Below are 20220 nucleotides of genomic sequence, written 5' to 3' on the forward strand. Positions count from 1 at the left end.
AGTTATTCACAGAAAGTTTGTGTTAGCCCCCATGAATTATTGTTGCTCAGGCTTGCCAAGGAATTAACTGTCCACAAAAAGTTCTCTAGCAGAGTCTTTTGCGGATTCAATTTTCCTGGTGTAACAGTCTGACCTTTCGGCTAAAATCATAATTTTATAATCACACATACATTAATTACATCTCTCTTTCTAACATGGATCATAGTTTTTTCACCATTTATGTTCTTGTATATGACAAACTTGTTTTTGAGAACACAGCTTATCATAACCCAAGGGGCAATACGTTTGTTCCTGAAGCAATTTTGAGATTTTAGGGGTGCCAGGTGTTCTATCAGTGAGCCAATCCATTTGGTGTAGTTTATGGATGACAGATCCAGGTCATTATCTAAAACCGATTAAAATTCAGTTAGCATTCTCTTCAACTCATCTGCATTTACTTGATGCCAAGCCCACAATTTGACAGCGTTGCAGCTGCTACAACTAATTGTTACCCTGTTGGGAATGGATAACTTGAAAAACGATCCCATAGTGATGTGACAACCTAAGTGGTATTGTGGACACATTAGTAATTAAAGAGTTATTTGAGCAGATGCCATCAAGAGTATGTCCCGCCAACTGGGTAACTGAGTAATACCAATTGGGAGAGACTAATGCTCATCATGTTGTCAACTAGGTGTTCAGGATCTTTGTCACCTAGAGCATCAAGATGGAAGTTGAAATCTCCTAACATGATAAAATTGGCTATGTGCAAAAAGGATTCTATGTGGGCACTACAGCTTTGCAATAAGTTAGTTCTTGGACCCAGAGGTCTGAAATTACCATACCATTACATGAATAGTTTTTAATTAACTCAAATCGGGAAGTGAGGGCTTAACAGTCAGTGGAGGTCACAGTTTGAAATATAGCCTTAAAATAGCTGCTATGAGTAACCACTGGCCCACTGAGTAGAGTAGTGTAGAAAGTAGGGCACGGCTCACATCAATTGAGATACAGCATGGAGAAACATCCATTTAAAGAGACCCCATCCACATCAAGGACACTGCGAAACTGATTGAGAAACCCTGTCTATCCAAACTACATTCTATAATCATGCTGCATCACCACCTAGTTACAGAACACCACAAGTAGCTGTCTGGAATAGCAGCGACTGGGTCCGGGCCTGAGGCATCATCGGCCCCGGTTTCGTTGATAAACGCTGTCTCAAAGGAGTGGTTCTCTATGAAATCAGCAAATTAATATTTGTTTTTTAACAAAAGAACATGCATTGATTTATACACACTTTATGGTGTCTTTCCCCTTCTTCTTTCCAAGCCTAGTAGCGTGCTCTTTTTGGATACTAACATTGCTTTCCAGTACTTCCTTAGGAGCCACTGCAGAAGTGTTCAATATGATAGCTTCCCATGAGAGAGCACAGTGATTACAAGTAAAATGGTCTAATTTCCTAGAGGCACCTATGTTAAGTAGTGCGCATGGCACCGCATCTCTGTGGTGGTACCAGGACAAGTGAGAAAAACGGAGCTCCAAACCTCATAAAGCATAAACCCAAGTAAGTAAAATTAGCCAATGTTGCACATTTAAATTTCAATTAAAATTCCTTTCCAAGAACAGGTTTTTAAAAATTGATAAAAATGTTCTTGAAACATCACTGTGACATGGGTCAAACTGAACTACACAGCATGTGAGCAGACTAACCACATCCTCTGTATGAGACTATATATTTATTACCTAGTGGCAGTCACCACTAGGTAGTTAGGACCATTTTTACAACAGAAGGAGCGTTTTTTGTTTTGCCAATAGCTTTGGCGCCGTTTGATGAATCTTCACAACATTTTCAAAATGTATATTTTGGTCAGTTCAGCTGTTGTCTGGAAAGTTTCTGAGTGATCCGACTGTACCCGTGCAGAAATCCGATTGGCTGGCAACACTTCAACAAGGAAGTGTTGGCAGAAAAAAAGATTAAGAAAAGGGGCCATGGTAGGAACACCCTGACCCCTTTGCTCTGGTGCTGGGGGTCACAGAGGGAGCCCGCCATGGCTTAAAAGCATTTTTTTTAAATGTCGGAAACATCCGAAGATGGATCCGCTGATTTTTCTGACATGTAAAAAAAACAAAAAAAACAAAAAAAAAACCACGTGTGATTTCCTGCCCTTTTAATGATGCCCCAAGTGGGCAAGTCCCGGGGGCATGCCAAAAACTATGGAAGGGGGTGCACGGGCCCCCCTCCTGGGCTTGCCAAAGCTCTCTGGACTGCCACCTCACTGGGACTAAACTAATAAGGTATGCAGGGCGTGGGGGCTGCGTGGCGCCACTGCAACCCTGGAGATCACCACCTCCCCAGGGCTTTAACAAAATGCAGGCCCCCTGCAGCCCCGGGGACCATCACCTCCCCTGGGCTGTACAGGTTGGAGGGGAGCAGTGCTGCCCCCCTCTTGGAGCCAATGATGGCCCTGGTGACCACCACCCACCAGGGCCACCTCCTGCTACGTCCCCCGGGTGCCCACCTCCGGGACATAGCTGTTTGTGCTGTCTTGGTGGGAGCTTTGAAAGCTCACGCCAAGTCAGAGTAAACACTTCACTTTCTGCAAGTGAGAGCTGTCAAAAACCTCTCACTTGCAGAAAGTGAAGTTTTTATCTATTTCCCTGCATGCAAATATGCGTGCAGGGAAAAATGAAAACATTGCTCCTGCTAGCAGGGAGCTGCTACTTAAAGCAGCTTCCTGCTTGTTGGGAGCAATGCCGGCTCCCACAGGACATGGGCGAGCCCGCTAGCACCGCAGAGGCCTTCAGGCTCCCCCTGTGGTCGTCCTGCCACTCTCTCTCTCTCTTTTCCACCCCATAAAGAGGGAGAGAGATTGTAATTGCAATGGTCTCTCCATGCAATGAATTCACAGTCAGACTAGCAAGGTGTTTGGTACAAATCTTATAGTAACGTTTGGATGCAGAGCGGAACAGGGTCACTTCTGGCCTAATGGCCAAGGTCTTGTGATGTCACTCAGTAGGCAGAAGGTTCAAATCCTAGTATTGCTTGGCAGTGTGTTTGTTTATTTACTAAACCTTCCTAGTGATGGAAGATTCACATTTCTTTCCAATCACATGTGTGGGTTGACTGTCATAGGTATGTCTAGAAGCATCACTGTAAGGAGTCACCTATGACCTAAAGGTTAAGGTCACAGACCCTCACACTGAAAGTTGAGGGTTCTACTCCAAGTGTGTACGTGGTCATTTTCCTTTTTTAATTTCTTTTAAGCTTCAAAAGTTTAAAGTTCATACTAAAAGGTAAACTCACTCTTTTTAATTGACAAATACATTTTTCTTTACAATTTGTCCAGAAATATCTCATTCTAAGTATATCATTCATCAAAGCCTAAAAAACACACTCTCTCTCCCCCGCTCTCTTCTCCCTTGTAATCTTTCTCCCACTTACACACCTACTCAAACCCTTACATACCCACTAACAACCCCACTCAGATCCTCACACCCCACTCAGACTCACTCAGACACTCATGCACCCACTGACAGACCCACTCAAAAACTTACACACCCAAAGACCCGCTGAAACCCTCACACACCCACTTACAGACACTGACGCACCCACTTACAGACCCACTAAGACACTGACACACCTATTATCACACCCAAACAGACACAGTCACAGCTACTTTCATACCCAGATACACCCTCTCACACCTTTTCTCACACCCAGAGAGACAGGCCGTGGCCAATTCCCGCCAACCAAGGCCATGGACGGCACGGAGTTGGGTGTTTAGCGGGGTTGGCTGCAGGGTCTGGCCACAGGCTGGACCTCGTAGCCAACCTCGGCCCGCACAGCCGGGAGGTAGATGGATTAATGTATAGTAATAAAAATGACGTTACTTTATGTATAAAAAAAATAATAAAAAAAAGGAAATTTACTTGAAAACCAAAAAGGTTACAGGGGCGTTATAGTTAGGAAACAGAATTTTTAAAAACATAGGTGTTGATCAAGTTGTCTCTATGGGTGGTGTAGTCTTTGGAAAGGGGGAGTATGAGTTGAGTGTTGTTGGTATATGAGATGATGTTGAGTCCGTGGGAACAAACAATCTCGGCCAGTGGCGTCATGTAGGTGTTGAAAAGGGTGTGGCTGAGTGAGGATATATGGTGCTCTTTGGTTCAAAGGTGGGAAGCGGACTCTCTGGTGCATCCTGTGAGGAAACAATTGGTCCATTTGAGGGTGTGGCTTTGGATCCTGATGTGGTGGAGTCTAGAGAGAGGGTGTAGTGGGGGATGGTGTTGAACGCAGCAGAGAGGTTGGAGAGGATCAAGGCCGACTTCTCTCCGTGGTCAAGGAGGGACCTGATGTCATCCGTTGCAGTGATAAGGGCCGTCTTGGTGCTGTGGTTGGTGAGGAAGTCGCATTGGGAGGTGTCCAGTAGATTGTGTCTTTCCAGGTGTTCGGAGAGCTATTTGTGGATTACTTTTTCCAGGGCATTAGCAGGGAAGGGGAGCAGTGAAATGGGGCAGTAATGTTTTTAATTCGCTAGGGTCAGCTGACGGTTCTATAAGGAGTGGCTTTACCTTTGCTTGTTTTCAGGCTTCAGGGATGTTGGCAGTCCTGATGGAGGTGTTGAGGATGGGAGTGGGGGTGCTGCTGATTTCCTTCGGGCTCAGGTTGAAGATGTAGTGGGGGCATTGGTTGTTGGGGGAGCCGGAGTGGTTCAAACTCATGAGGGCTGCTGTATCCTGGATGGCTAGAGGCTTCCAGTCAGTGATCAGGTGGCTGGGAGAGCCACCTGATGGAGTCAGTAGGCGTTCGATGCTAGTGGGTTTGAGGTGAAAGTTTCTGTAGATGGCTGTGATTTTGTCATGGAAGTAGTCGGATAGTGAGTCACAAAGGGTCTTAGTGGGTTGAATTGTGTTTTCGGTGGCTGCTGGGCAGGAGAACCCTTTTATGATCTCTAAGAGTTCCTTCGGGCGGTTAGTGCTTTTCTCAATGCGGCTGAGTACAGCGACCTTTTTTTGCTTCTCTGAGGCGGAGATGATATTTGCTCAGTGCATCATTAAAGGTGGTGCGGTCTGCTTGGTTTCTGCTGCTGCTCCACCATCTTCCAAGCCGTTTGCATTCTTTCTTGAGTGTGTGGAGTTTGGGGGTGAACCAACTTGCAGGCCTGCTGGATCTTCTGGAAGTGGAGTTCGTCGTGGGGGCGACTTTGTTGGCACTGTTGAGGATCCATTCGGATAGACTGCAGGGGTCTTGTTCGAGGTATGCTGGAGTGGAGGGCAGTGGTCGATTGGGTCTCTGTAATTTTTCCCCATCTGTGAGGTTATGGTGGAAGGCTCCAGTCAGCTATTATGGAGAAATGTACCAATTGGTGGTTGGCCCATTTGAGCTCTGTTGTGTGGGAGAACTTGATTTTATCGCCGGCTGTAAAGAAGGGGGCATGAATGTGTCCCCCGGTGTGTGGGGCTGGTGACTAGTTGTTTGAGTCCGATGTTGCTTAGGTTGTCCAGAAGGCTGGTGGAGTTGTGGTTGTAGGGGTCATCTAGGTGAAAATTTAGATTTCCTAAAAATAAAAAAATTGGTCGAGCCAATGTCCAGGGGAGCGATGAAGTTGCGATGGCCTTGAGGGAGGGGGGAGGCGGCACCCTAGTGGACTGTAGTGGAGGTATTAGCGTCACAGGTGAAGTGGCACTGGGGGTAGGCGAATGGTCAGACCGTGGACTTGGGGAAGTTGATGCAGCAGTTGTGGTTTTGGTTCCTGGGGGCCAGGTCCCAGAGCTCGGCGGCAGAGTATCAGCATATAATGGAAGAGCCATGGTTCCTGTTGTTGTGCACAGTCCAGGCACGGATGGGTGCAGACAGGCTTGGCTTTGGCCTGTGGGGTGGAAGGGGCACAGTAGGAAATGGGCGGGTGAGGAAAAGCAGGGATGGTGTCAGGGGCCTATTCATGAACAGCAATACATGGACTTATTTTTCATCTCAGGTACTTTGATTTTCTTTTTTTCCACATTCATACTTTGCATGTATTTTATTTTGTTTAGTTTATCATTACCTCTCTTCAGCGTGGAAATATTGCAACAATATGGCAAATACATCACCTATACATATTACAGAATACAGATTTACCTAAGAAATGGATGAGATAGTTTGGTTTGTGTAACAATTATATGATTACTATTAATGGCAATGCATTTAACCATATGAGGAAGAAAGGATTAATGTTAAACTTAATTAGAGCAGAGGCCCAAGGAAGTTCTGATCATCTACCTCCATTTATTTCTCCACATGCTGTTCAATCACAAGACCATGAATATAAAATTTATTCTATTGCATAGTTAAATAAAACCTTTTCAAATGTCTAGGCAAAGAAACATTAAAACATTACACTGTTTTAAAATACTAGATGTCAAAACCAAAATTTCGTTCAGGATTAACTTGAATCATTGATTGTGCTTGAAGTGCCATAGCTGATGCGCTAATTAAAAGCTTGTGCAAATATGCTAAAAGTTCCAAAGTGAAACAATTGTTAGGAAAGAAGCAGGCCTCTTTGACTGAAAAGGCCAGTTTGAAGCTACTTCTGGAATGTGGGAGTATTTTGGCTACCATTTCTAGAAAAATTATCACCTGGGAGTTGAGTCTGCTGTTAGTCCCATTGTAGCACTCTATTACAACTTGTCTGCTGCTGCGAAATCTCAAGGTCTTGCGGGAGCAACTAAAGTCTGCACTCCGAAAGCAGTGCTGGACAAATGCAGAGATCATGAAGGATTGATTCTTGGTCTTGATGGCATCATCTGCATTTTATGTACGAAGTGTCTGCCAGCCACCTGGGCCGATGATCAAAGTTGGATAAGCTTTTTAGCGTAACGTCTCTTTGCAAAAGTGTACTTATCTTCCAGAAACGATAACTGGTGCATGAAGTTAATATATTATTTTAACACTGTCAAAGAAAGAGGCAGGTCCCAAAGCTGTTTTGCTTGGGGTGTTGTTAAGCTGTTTGTAAGGAGGTCCCTGTAAATCCTTTTCCGGCCTAGATTTGTCATTTCTTGCCAGAGCAGGAGGGTCAGCAATGAAGGGGTGAAGTTTTGGTGTGCTTAAAACAGAATTTTAAAAAAATGCACCTTGCCTCCCCTACTGTTCATTTAAAAGGCCGAACTCAAGTCGAATTTGAGCAGGTGAGACGTTAGGAGCAGGCCTAGAAAAATCATAAAAATGTTACTAGATCTGCAGGTCGAGTAGCTTGAATATCTACTCGACCTAACTGTAATGTACTTGACCGAGAAACGGGTCTCAAATTGTGTGATCATAGGCAAATATTATATTTTACAGTTGTCTTTTTCTTCATTTTAATATGAGTGCACCTTCAAATATGTGGCTTCAGTGTTTCTGCTGAAAAACAAATACCCTTTGTTTGATTAAATACACTAAACGTTTGCTCCATGTATAACTAATCTAGCCCACATATAGGGTACACATGATCCATGCATGACTTGTCTCCTAGTTTACTAATAGCTTTGCCATCAGGGTAGGAGTGTTTCTCAGTTTATGTTTAAACACTCACTTATAATAAATATACTACTAAAGGATGATGTGGTAGTGCACTGTCATTTACAGACAGTAGATGTCCAAGAAATGTCCAAAAACCTTCCCACTATCTTGCAGTTTTACTGATAAAACTATATAGTGTATTAACAATAATCTGTGAAAATATGGTTTCAGAAAACATTTATCATTTGCACATCACCAAGTAAAGTGTTCTGACTTTTTTTTCATTCTATTAAAATATTTTTTTCATCACACAGAAGTGGAACAAATGGTCTTCCACAGCCGCTGAAATACATTTTTAAATGTATGTAAAGTTGACTTAGTTATATAAATGTTGTTTGTTAGGAAAAACCTGATACCAAAAGCCTTTCGTTCATTTCACATGGGTCAGACAGTTCACCTTACAAAATCCTGTAACTCTGCAGTCACAAGTAAAAGTATTTGCATTACAAGAAGGCAAACTGGTTTTTGATCTCTGTCTCTGAACACAGAGCAAATGAGACAAAAATAAGATTTAAAGGCATCTTAATTGCTAATTCAATTTCTAACTGAACAGAACACCTGTTCTTTGTCCACTTAACAGAAGGGTCAAGTGGAATCTACAAATAGCTCCTCCTCATATAATAAAACTCCCCATAGCGAGTGGTCGAGCAGATTTTTAGAGCCCTGAGGAAGAAAAAGAAAAAGCTGTCTGTAGATTTTAAGATTAAGTGAATTCAATACATTCACTTTCCTGTCACACATAGGGTCACACCTGTAAGAGAGACGAGGCAGCATGGATGCCATTTAGGGGTCAGACTTACCCCTTTGCGACCCCTGGCCTCAGAGGTGGCAAATTCAGTGCCTCGAAAACAGGGGCAGCTCGTCCTTATGGACGCCAGTTAGGGCTCCACTGTCTTTCTGTCAATTTTGTATTACACCAATAGTGAAAAATAATATATTATTCACTATAAGTGTAATAAAAATGGAGTACAGTTAGCTAGAATATACCCTTCCATGGCAGTTCAGTTAAGTAACAAATGCTTAAGTGTATTTTGTGTGCTTGCATGCAGGTGAGAGTGTGTGTATGTGTAAGCATGTGTGTGAGTAATAGAGGAAATCAAAGGGCATGTGATATCACTTCCGCTAACCCTTGCCTTTCGGTGAATTGACATCCATGTGAGACAGAAATATGACATTCAGCAATTGCAGCAGTTGCATCGACTTGCCCTACAACCTGTTTTGTAATGTAAAGAAAGTTGCCCATAAGAAATTCGTCTTGATTTTCATTTGTGCTTTTTGGGCAATAAAGGAGTATCTGGAGTCGATGATTACACCAAAGTACTTGTACTCTCTAAAGTTTTGAAAGCTTGACATTATTTACATTCCAAGGGGCAGACTTTGTCTTGTTCCTTTTGAAAGTGACAACCTTTGTCTTTATAAACTAAGCTCAAGGGAGTGTTTTGCTGTGTAATTGGCAAAGTGTTCAATAGTCTTCGCAAGCTGTCTTTTGTTCGACCTAGCAGTACATAATCTGTGTTGAAAATGGTGGCTAGAGACTTCCCTCCCAGTTTCAGGGCATGTGCATTTACGTGTTCTAATTTGCTGGGAAGATTGGAGATAAAAATATTGAATAAGGCTGGGGCAAGGGCACAGCCCTGTTTCACGCCAATGTTCGTGTTCACCTTTGTGGATACGATATTGCCATTGTCAAGATCAACCATAATCCATGTGTCGGTATAATGTAATTGAATTGCTGTCAGGAGTATAGCTGGGATTTCCAACTTTGCTAACTTACACCAAAGCAACAATCGGTCCACCTGGTCGAACGCTGCCTTAAGGTTGACAAAGCAGGCATACAAAGTTGATTTAATTTCATAGTCTTGTTGGCTGTGATGACAAGGGCTGCTATGTTCGTTAGGGGGCCCATGCCATGCTGAAAGCCAGCCTGATTAAAAAGAATGACTTTCTGGGCCTTGGCCCTAGCACGCAGTTCTTGTAATAGGAGGATGGCATAGTATTCCGCCTTGCAGTCCAGAAGGGTGATTACCCGATAATTTGATCTGATTTGCATCCCCCTTTCAATATGGGATACCGGATCCTCCCTTTCTATGATTCATGGATTGTGTATTGATTTGCCATGTAACTGAATATTGGAGTAAGGGCAGCATGTTGGCGCCCAGAGCACCCTCAGCTTTGCTCTTTATATTTTTTTTTTAATTGCTGCTCGGCAGGCAGTTGTTTCACAATTTAAGGTGAGAGATAGTTTGATTTCTGTGACGCTTATCTGATTACTGTGGATGGTAATACATTTAACGATGCAAGAAAAATGGAGCCGAGGCCCAAGAAATCTTTGATCATCTCCCTCCAATTAGTCCTCCACGTGGTTTTCAATCACAAGACTGTGATGTTATCACTGAAGTGCTTGAAAGGTTAAGAAGAATGCAGTTCACTGACAAACACACATTGTGACGGAACAGCTGAATTTTTAATGTTTATTCTAGACTGCAATTTATAAATAAAGCTTTTGAGAACTATATTGCTTCATTGGTAGTGTTGACGCTTACTGTGAATTTGGGGCTATAACTGAAAACTATATTCATGATTAAGTGATAATGCACTGCTGAAGCAAAAAGATACAAAAGTAGGTTTCTCAGATACCCAAAAAGTCCTACACCGTCACACAATATTGAATAAGGAAGATAAAGACAACCACTTTGAAGTAGCTATGATAAAGGGTAACGAGTGACTCGAAATGAACAAAATCACGTTTTAACATATTTCAAAAGAAAAATGCATAGATGTATTGGAAAAATGCATTATGCACATCTACATGTCCTGCAATGCATAAAGAATATTACAAATGCATTAAAACTGGTCATTTTTCCTCAGTGTGCAGGTCACCATAATATAAAATGTCATTCGGGAAACTGCTGAAGACTCCAAGAGTTCAAGCTTGGATAGTAACATTATTATTATAGTCATTCAAAAAGAGGATGATGTTTGGTCCTTGTGCAGTTCTGGAAATGTGTGTCACAGAGGTCAAGAGTGATTTGTTAGATTCTAAACTCTGCAAGTGATCTATTTGTGAAGTTTGTATTTGTGATCTTAAAACCACTGTTTTGTCGACTCTGGAGCCCCGTTTACCTTTGTTATGGAGTAATTGTTCAAAAAATGCAGAAAGAAGGAAACCTAGTGAATAATAATATAATGGCATATGGACATGGGAGATCTTGCATTCAAATTGCTAGGTATATCTTGGCATCCATCACTTTTCTCTCTCTCGCTATTCTTGAACAGATTTAAGTTGCCAACATTAGGTAGCACATTGTAGGTTGGTTCCACCAATGTTGGGTCCTCCTTCAGATTTATCTATACATTGCATAACAATTGAAAAATATATTGAATTCATCATAATTCAGTATAACAATGTTTTCAGAAAACATTTGGGTAGAGTTAAAACACTTTTGCACAGTATAACACTCAAGGGGAACGTGGTCCCAAAAAAAACATAAATTAAGGGACATAACCCGAGTGCTCACAAAGAACTATTAACATTACTTGCATACAAGATAAGGGCTTATTATTGAGCCTGTAGAGTCATCAGAATGGGTGCCACATGTAGTCTTACAACGTTTCTAACCTGTGATGCCGCTTTCAGGTACATCTGTATATTGTTTAGATAAGTGATTACCTCACTCATATTCAACCTGGCATCTGTGTTTCAGAAACTGATGCATATGCTTTTTGGTGGCTTGGAATGTAAGTTGTTACCTTCATAATATCAGGCCTCGAAAAATCTTTTTAAAATGTTACCAGATGGGCAGGTCTAATGACTTTAATAAGCTACTTGACCTAACTTTAATATTCTTGAACCATAAACTTTTCTCAAATTGTGTGATTCTGTGCAAATACTTTATTTCACTGAGCCACCTTTTTCTTCATTATCACATAAAAGAGCAAATATGTGAGTTCGGCTGTACACAAAACGTTTGTTTGATTTAATAGACTAAACTTTTGCTTCATGTAAAAAGCAAATTTAGCCCAAATTTGGGTACACGACTTGTCTCTTATTTCACTAAGAGCAATGCCATCGCGGCAGGAATATTTCTCAGCGCATGTTTAAAAACTCTAATGTTTAATAAATATATTACTACGGCATGATATGGCAGCGCACAGTCATTTACAGTGAGCATATTTTCCATTAAAATTGGCATAAATGTCCCACTGAAATGCGGTTTTACTGATAAAGCTATGTAATAAACAAAGAATAATGTTTGGAAATCGAGGTTCTGCTAATATTTATTACTTGCATATGGTAAGGTGCTCTGATTTATTTTGATCCTATTAAAATCTTTTCCATCAGACTTCTGAATTACAAAAAAAATGTGCTTTGCTATTTGCCAATATATTTTTTTAATGTGTGTACTGTTAAAGTATGAGCTATTTAATTGTTGTATATTAGAAAGAAAAAAAGTGACATCCTATTGCCTTCTGTTTCACAATGACTGTCAGACAGTTCACTTTACGATATCCTCTTACTTTGCAGTCAGAAAAAAAAGTAAACACCAATCTTCAGGATAAAATAAGCAACAATTCGTAAGAAGACAAAAGCTGACATTTGATCTGTGTTTGAATGCAGAGCAAATGTGACATTATCAAAACAAGATTTAAAGGCATGTTTGTTGCTCATTCACTTTCTGCTCGAGGTCTCTTGCCAGAATTGCCCAAATTGCCAAACCTCTTAGAAATCTTCTTAAGAAAAATGAAAATTTTATTTTGGGAAACGCCATAGTCCAGTGGTTCCCAACCTTTTGATTTCTGTGGACCCCCACTTTAACATTAATGGAACCCAGGGACCCTCACTAAATCGTCATGGGAATCCGGGGACCCCCGCCTGAGTCATTACTGGAAGCTGGGGACCTAATTTGTCAATATTTGTTAATATGTTTTAATTTTCTAGGCTCTCACGGACCCCCTGAGAAGGCTTTGCGGACCCCTGGGGTCCCCGGACCACAGGTTGGGAACCACTGCCATAGTCAAATGCCTATCCCTTATCAGTGTTCAATGAAATTGGTCACAATGTTGTATATGCTTTGCCAGTGGTGAAGGTTTGGGAACGGGGCTAAATCAAAGGATGGATGATTGTGTGTGTGGGGGGGGGGGGGGGTTGAGGCTACAGCCTTTACATCAAGACCACTTACGGATTCTGAAAGTAGGTATTCCAACATTGAACGAGAAGTGTTGCTTGTTCACAGACCTTGGAGCACTTTAAGACCTACATGTGGAAGAAGTAGTTCACTTAGAAGAAGAATGATCATGAACTGTTGATTTGTTTACTCAATGTCTATAAGACTGAAAAAGCTTCTTCATGTCTCGTTACAATAATATGAAAAATATAGGTGTATAATTTCAATTACATTCCTGATCCTTGCAATGAGATCTCAAACTGCTTGTCTAGATTATATTGGTAGTTAGAAAAGGGACAGAAATCAACCCTTAATGAAGGGTATGTTGCAACTTTTGTTGATGATGCTGTGGAGTTGTATGGCTGTAACTTACTAAAAGTAACATCAGATATAGGTTCTCTCAGTGATGGCACTTTGCAAAATGTCATGAGGTTTTCTGTGGGAGGTTGGCAGAACGAAAAAATGGTAAACTCCCCCAAGATGCAAATATATTGGAAGATAAGGACTTGCATTTCTCTTGATGGTAATTGTGTGTTCAAGGATTGATGTATCATTCCGCTTAAAGGTCATTTGCAAGCGTTTACTATCCCTGGTTCATTCAGGACATCTTGTTGAAAGTCTTACAATAAAAAGAAGAGAAACATTTTTCTAGTTTTATTGGGCATTCAAAGGTCCTCTTTTATTGAGTTGTGCCGGTTCTGATAAGGCCAGTCTGTGAGAAAATCATTAGTGTTCAATCTGGATATCAAGAAGTCTGCATAACACATAATAGTGCAAATCAGTGTTCTCTGCATACAACTAGAGGATTCCAGATGCTTAAATGAAGGGTTCCTCTCATAGAATTGTGGCTCTTGTGGATTAATCCAAAAGTACCTATTGCTAACTTAAAACATATGTATGCAGAAGAAAAAAATAACTACTGTTACAAACATGGAGCTGGAAGGTTTGACAAATACAGAAAATCTGATATCAGGGTTTCTGTGGGAGACTGGGTAAAAATGAAACTGTCTTTTTATGATAAGAATTTTTTTTTTTTGGGGAAATGTAGAATCATAAAATTAGGAAACGTATCTGCTAAGCTCGGTATTGGTACTTGTTGATGTCTTAGTGGATTAGCCAGGTTGAATGTGAGTGAGGTAACCACTAGTCCTGAGATTGGCAGTAATTCTTTGAGTGATTCTTATGATGAGAATGTTGTTAGAAGTGATTCTACCATGTGTCTATCTGAATTTACACCATGTTGTCCTATTGTTGCTGATATGGTGCAAACATTGCCAGTGCAAGACTCATCCATTCATGGTAAGGTAATTGTGATAGGGGACTCAATTTCCAATGGTTTATCAGTTGCTGTATGAACGATACAGGAAGCTGAACCTCAGGTTGTTTGTGACACTCAAAAAGCTTGTTCCATTTTTGTTTTACTGATAATACCACTAGACCTTTGAGAGGGAAAAAATAGTGAAAAGACAAAAGAGTTTTGTAAGGAAAGTGGTTTATTGTATGGTGTGGTTCTGTGACTTTGCTGTGTAATTAAGACACAATTCTGTATCAGGTCCAGCGAGGTTTGTTTGTAACACCTTAGTTCAAACCTGATTAGTTGTGAGTCAGAGCAGGCAGGCTTCATCAAAGGAACAAGTGTAGAGCATTAAGAAATACCAGAACAGTTGAATGAGAAGAAAACACAACACAATAAAAATATGAGACCAATTTATAAAAATAGATTGCATTTTTATCTTTTAATAGACACTTCAACAACAAATAATCCACTGGAGGGTTCTGCAGATATCAATATTTAAAGAAATGATAAATTAGCTTTTCACTCAATGCAATAAATCATTTAAATTTACCAAGACTCGCAGATTAGGGTTACCCACAGCAAGTCATTTGAAAACTCCTACAAATTAACTCTTGTTGTGCCATATCCGATTGGGAGCCACTTACAGGGTTCAGTAAGGACCAGTTGAACAGAATCCTCAAAATGTAACCAGTCTCCTGTACAGTTCCAGATCTTATGGGTAAACCGCCACAGAAGAAGGAGTGGCCCTGATGCAAGGGTTGAAGGATGTTGAAGATGCTGAGCAGGTGTTGGGGTCTTCCTGTAGCCACTTGGTGGTCCACAAGCTCTGTTGAGCGACTTTGGCCTTAGGGTTTTATGGCCCATGAGGTCCAGGTGAAGCCCAGCACAAACCAGTTGTCACTGGTCTACTTGTCTCTGGTTACAACAAACCCAGCGGTTTAGCTCTGCCAGCTGCCAAACGGCAGACTGGTAGTCATGTTTTGTGTTGTCACACTTGTGGTGGCACAAAAAGTGCAACAGTCAATGTGGGACACTTACCCTATAGGCCCTGGGTACCCATGGTACTACATTCTTATAAGTAAGTTAATGTATGCCAATTGTGGGATAACCAGTTAGACATGCATGTTTTCAGGGTAACAGCCCTGGCACTAAGGCCTGTTTCACAGGATTCTGTGTACCTTTAGATTCAAATAACAAGCAGCAGTCCAAAAACGTGGGGGTGATCATGCGAAAAGACAGTTCTTTATAACTTTATTTTAAATAAGCCTTGGCTCTCCTCATCACGTTTCCCATTTTGGTTCAATGTGAAGAGGGTGAGGGTGTGTAGTATTGGGTGGTACTATTGATTTCTTTCTGTAGTATTTTGTTTGCTTTTAAATGCTTCCACTGGATGGGTACGTGATACATCACTCCTGCGTGACTGCCACGAGATAATTGCTGTTAACGTACCAAGTGTGTACATGCCAATAGACCCGATTTTGGCAAGAGATTCCTGATTTTTTTAAACAAAAAAAATTGCTTTATTTTGGTTGTCTCCTGGGTCAAATTGTTTCTGCTTCAATGGAAAAAACATCTTTCTTACGATTTTGTTTTTTAATCTCCCACTTTCCTCTGCTAAAATTTTGACATGCATTCGAATCACCAAGCACTCCTACCACACGTCTTGTTGAGTTGGTAATTACTGCGTCATGGAAGTTGCCATGATGCTAGAATTATAGAACCTGGGAGGATCGGAGGTTTGAGGGTGGGGAGAGACGGGAGGCGGTTTGCAGAAACGGATGGAGGATGGCCTGTTCCTGATACATGTAGAAACTTAATAAAGAACTGAAGTACAGCACAGTGCCCAGCTGCAACTAATTCAGAGAAATGTCTTACACAACAAAATCTGGCGACGTGTGGAACCAGCTGATTTCATTACACTCTACAAGAACGAGAAGAATTGCAGCCTCATCTAATCGCCTGCCTGAAAAAAGTATCTATATACGATCTGGTGCCCAGTAAGTGGAGCTACTGCGCTGTTTACCGAAGAAATTGAAAGACAATTTTAAACTTACCGATAGTCGCGAGGTAGGCCTGCGAAGACAGTATTAACAGTGCACCGCTCCACAAGTCTTAGGCGATTGTTTTTTCCTTACGAGAAGACGGCATGACGCGCTGGCGTACCCGTCATCTCAGTGTTGTTTGGTGGCTGTCAACACAACACTGGTGCGCGCTCCGGATCAGATGGCAGCAATGTTTTAGTGTTGTCAAGGCAACACTGACACGTGCCCCACATCGGTGCACATTTGATAAAGGCAGCGTCATTTAGGAGAAAACAAGTAAACAATGGAAAAATTAAAAGAGTCAATTCAACAGGAAGTGAACGATTGTTTAGACTTTAATTAATAGGAACCGGTCATACTCCTTTTCAGTACTTTTGCACTGGTACCAGAGTGTTTCTATTATCACAATGGCGCAACAGAACTTCAGTATTAGTCCTCCTCATGCGTTTTTGGTCTCTGGGGCAGAGCCTTCAATAAAATGGACAGAATGGAAGGATTATTTTAATAATTATATCAAGGCCATTGATGAGGAAAGAAGGATGTCAGGGGAACAGAAAAAAATAATTTTATTGCATTCTTTGGGCCATGTTGGTTTAAAGGCATATAGTAGAATGCAGAAGAATTTACCGAGCGGAGATGGGAATGTTTTTTCTGCAGCTTTACAGGATCTTGATAAGTGTTTTGCGCCAAAAGTGTGTATTGCTATTACAGGATTTAAATGTTTTCAATGTATACAGCAGAAAGGGGAAGATGTTGATGAGTGTGTAGCGGAATTAAAGAAGTTAGCCCCTGATTGTAAATTTGGCATTGTGACACGGGATACCGTAAGGATGACGCTTAGTCAGCTGTATGCTTTGAAATGTCCCTTTATTGGACAGTTTCAATGGAGCATAGGGTATAATCTTATGTGCGTCTTTGGTCTGCTTTTTGGTATTCACAAGGTGTTTCTCTTCTCTGTTTTCTTCCTTCCAGGCGGATTCTCAGGAGGGACATGTGGAAAAAAGTAGAGAAACAACTGTTGGTGGAATGGTAAGATTTTCTGGTTTTCTTTTTTTTCTCTACACTGGTATCTCTGTTCCTCTGTCTTCTCGTGTCTATAGTCCTTTGTCTCCTGCTCCACTGCTCTGGGTCCTAACTCATCTGAGGTAGTTTTGTTTTTGGCTATCTTCTACTTTCCTAAGACTTTTTCTCTCCTTGCTCTTCCTTCTAGACCTATCTTCTCCTGTTCTCTTCTTGGCTCACTTTTGAATCTTCTGGGGAGTTCTTCTCTATTTTCCTGTCCCTGTCCCTGTTCCTTCTACTTGCAGTAACTTGTAATGTGGGCAAATGAACATATAACAAAAAGGAAAAGAAGGTAAAAAAAAAATATATATATATATATATATATATTTAAACCGCTTGTTTGTCTGCTGCCAAGACCTTACACACCTTAAGACCACCTATGGATCAGAAGTTAGTTCCAGAAGGGCTTTGGGAATGTGTAGCTGTAGATTACAGGGGACCTATTGGAGAACTACAGGAGTATTTGGTGGTCATCATGGATCTTTTTTCAAAATGGCCGGTGGTCAGGGTAGTTAAAAAGGCAGATACTGCATCTGTATTGGAGTGTTTGGATCAAATGTTTTATTCTGAAGGAATTCCGGCTTTACTTTTAAGTGACAATGGAGTACAGTTTGTTTCAAATAGTGCCAAAATATATTTGAAAGAGTTGGTTTATCGCACAAGACTACCCCATTATACAATCCTAGTGGGAACAGTACTTTTGAGAGGTTTAACAGGGTGTTAAAGGGAGTTATTCAAGCGGCAATGAGGAAACAGTACGATTGGCATACTGCGGTATGGAAGGCGGTCTGGGCATATAGGGTGACAGAGAATGAGGCAACTGGTATTAGCCCGTTTGTTGCCATGAGGGGTAGGAAACCTAGATGGAAATGTAATCCTGCGTGGTTGTGCAAATGTGGAATGGATTTTTGGTCCTTGAGTGATGTTAAAAAGAAAATGGAAAGAACACAAGACAGAAGTAAATCTTATTATGATAAGGCGCACAGTGTGAAACTGACTCAGGTTAAAGCAGGAGACTGAGTGAGGATTAAAAAACCCTTCAGGGTGGTGAAAGGGGAGAGTCAGTACTTTGAACCAGAACTAGTAAAGCATGTGTTACATAATGCAGTGAGGTCGCAAAGTAGGAAGATATGGAATTTGAAACTTGTTGCTGTGTGTCCAGAAGGATATGAGGGAAAAAATCTGGATGACAAAGTGAATGATCCCAGTGGGGTGGATGATGATAAGATTAATCAGCCAGGCACATCAACTTTGAGACACACTAATTGTAGCACACCTGGGGGTTCCTATAAAGGAATACCTGGAGAACCGGGAAGGGGTGATGAAGGGGAAGAACTAGATGGACAAGGAACAAATATGAGGACTTGTTGTATACAAAAGATATACCACCATGCCTCCTTAAAATTGAGCCCATGAATAGAAAGAAAGTGAAGTGCCAGAAAACAATCAACAAAGTGAAAAAAGAACAGCATGCCACAAATATCCCAATGCCTGTTGACAATTTTTCTGAGAGCCAGGGATGTGCTACTGTAATCAGTGACAAATCTAACCGTGTCAATCTCTTTCTTGGATTTACCATGATTTTTGGATTTCAATGTATCACTTCTAGAGATATGTTTAATTCTTAGTTGTGCTTTTGTGATTAGACGTTTTGAATAGCCCGTGCCTCTATTTTTGAATTCTAATCATATGAATATTAGATTTACTTACCACTACAGTCCTAAGATCATTCCGTTTTTGGATGTAGAACTTTTTGTTGACGATAACAGGATACATAGTAGACTATTTCGGAAAGTTACGGCATGCAATTCTATTCTACATGCTGCGAGTACAAATCCGAAACATCAGATTGGGTCGATATCATATGGAGAATTGGTAAGAGCAAGATGCAACTGTAGTAAAGAGGATGATTTAATTGATTGTATGAATAAGATAAGTATGAGATTTGAGGCACGGGCTATTCAAAACGTCTAATCAAAAAAGCACAACAAAGAATTAAACGTATCTCTAGAAGGGACACATTGAAATCCAAAAATCAGGGTAAACCCAAGAAAGAGATTGACAAGGTTAGATTGGTCACTGATTACACTAGCCCATCCCTGGCTCTCAGAAAAATTGTCAACAGGCATTGGGATATTTTGTATCAAGATGAGGTCTTGAGGAATTTTATATCTGATAAGGCAGCGTTTACATTTCGTAGGGGTAGGTCCCTGACAAGTATTCTCAGTCCCGGTTTCATGACGAACACCCCCCCTAACACCTGGTTATTCAAACGCAGGGTAGTTTTTTTTTTTTTTTTTTTTTTTTAGCTGTGGGGGTTGCGGGGTATGCCGTTGGGCGCGCCATGGTATTAATGAGTTCTCAGCTACAATGAACCATATAAACAAGGTCAAGACAGCCATTAATTGCAATACTTCCTTTGTCATCTTATGATACGGTGCAAATGTACTCGTATATATATTGGGAGTACAATTTGTCCTCTCAACAGTAGAATTAGTGAGCATATAAGGGTGCTAAAAAATGGTGACACTAGATACCCTATAGTGGCACACATCATGGCCTGTGATTTGCAGGACAAGCATAAGAATTTTGAATTTTTGGGGTTTGAACATGTTTCGAGAGACCCCTGAGGGGGCAATAGGGAACTTACTATGCGTAAGAAGGAAGCAACATTGATAATGAGACTAAAAGTGGTTGAATTAGGCCTTAATACTGATAGGGAGCTTGAATATTTTTCGGGGGAATGAAAGTTTGGACATTGTTTAATACATGCATCATTCACAATGTCTGTAGTGCATTTGTTTTGATATTGCTATTGCTCTTACTAATTTAATTTCACCATTGTTTTATTATCACATCAACTGCAATTGTTCCACATAGACTTAAGTGAGGCATTCTGTTGTTTAAATAATTGTTTTTTGGTGGCGACTGCCATTTTGGTTTCTGTTCATAACCAATATGTGATGATTTCTCATCACAGTGCACTTGAAATAGTTATTATCAGGAATTGGTGTGGTATTTAGACATATAATAATACCCTTTCTTTTGGGGTTGTATATATTTTATTTTTCTTAACTTTCTTTGTGGGTGCAATCCATTTATTGTTATTGATGACATTTTATAGATTTCCTA

The 20220-nt window shown here is 40.9% G+C and overlaps 1 protein-coding gene across 1 annotated transcript in view; it reads right to left on the minus strand.

The window, feature by feature from the left end:
- The window catches only part of LOC138304057 (uncharacterized), a 191855-nt gene extending 173309 nt beyond the window's left edge, over positions 1 to 18546 (minus strand). Inside the window, exon 1 of the mRNA XM_069243760.1 lies at positions 16039 to 18546. The gene's annotated coding sequence lies outside the window, so the exon portion shown is untranslated. The remainder of the gene's footprint in view (positions 1 to 16038) is intronic.
- Positions 18547 to 20220: the final 1674 nt, after the last annotated feature.

The sequence above is a fragment of the Pleurodeles waltl genome, chromosome 7, assembly GCF_031143425.1.
Source record: "Pleurodeles waltl isolate 20211129_DDA chromosome 7, aPleWal1.hap1.20221129, whole genome shotgun sequence".
In the NCBI taxonomy this organism is placed as follows: Eukaryota; Metazoa; Chordata; class Amphibia; order Caudata; family Salamandridae; genus Pleurodeles; species Pleurodeles waltl.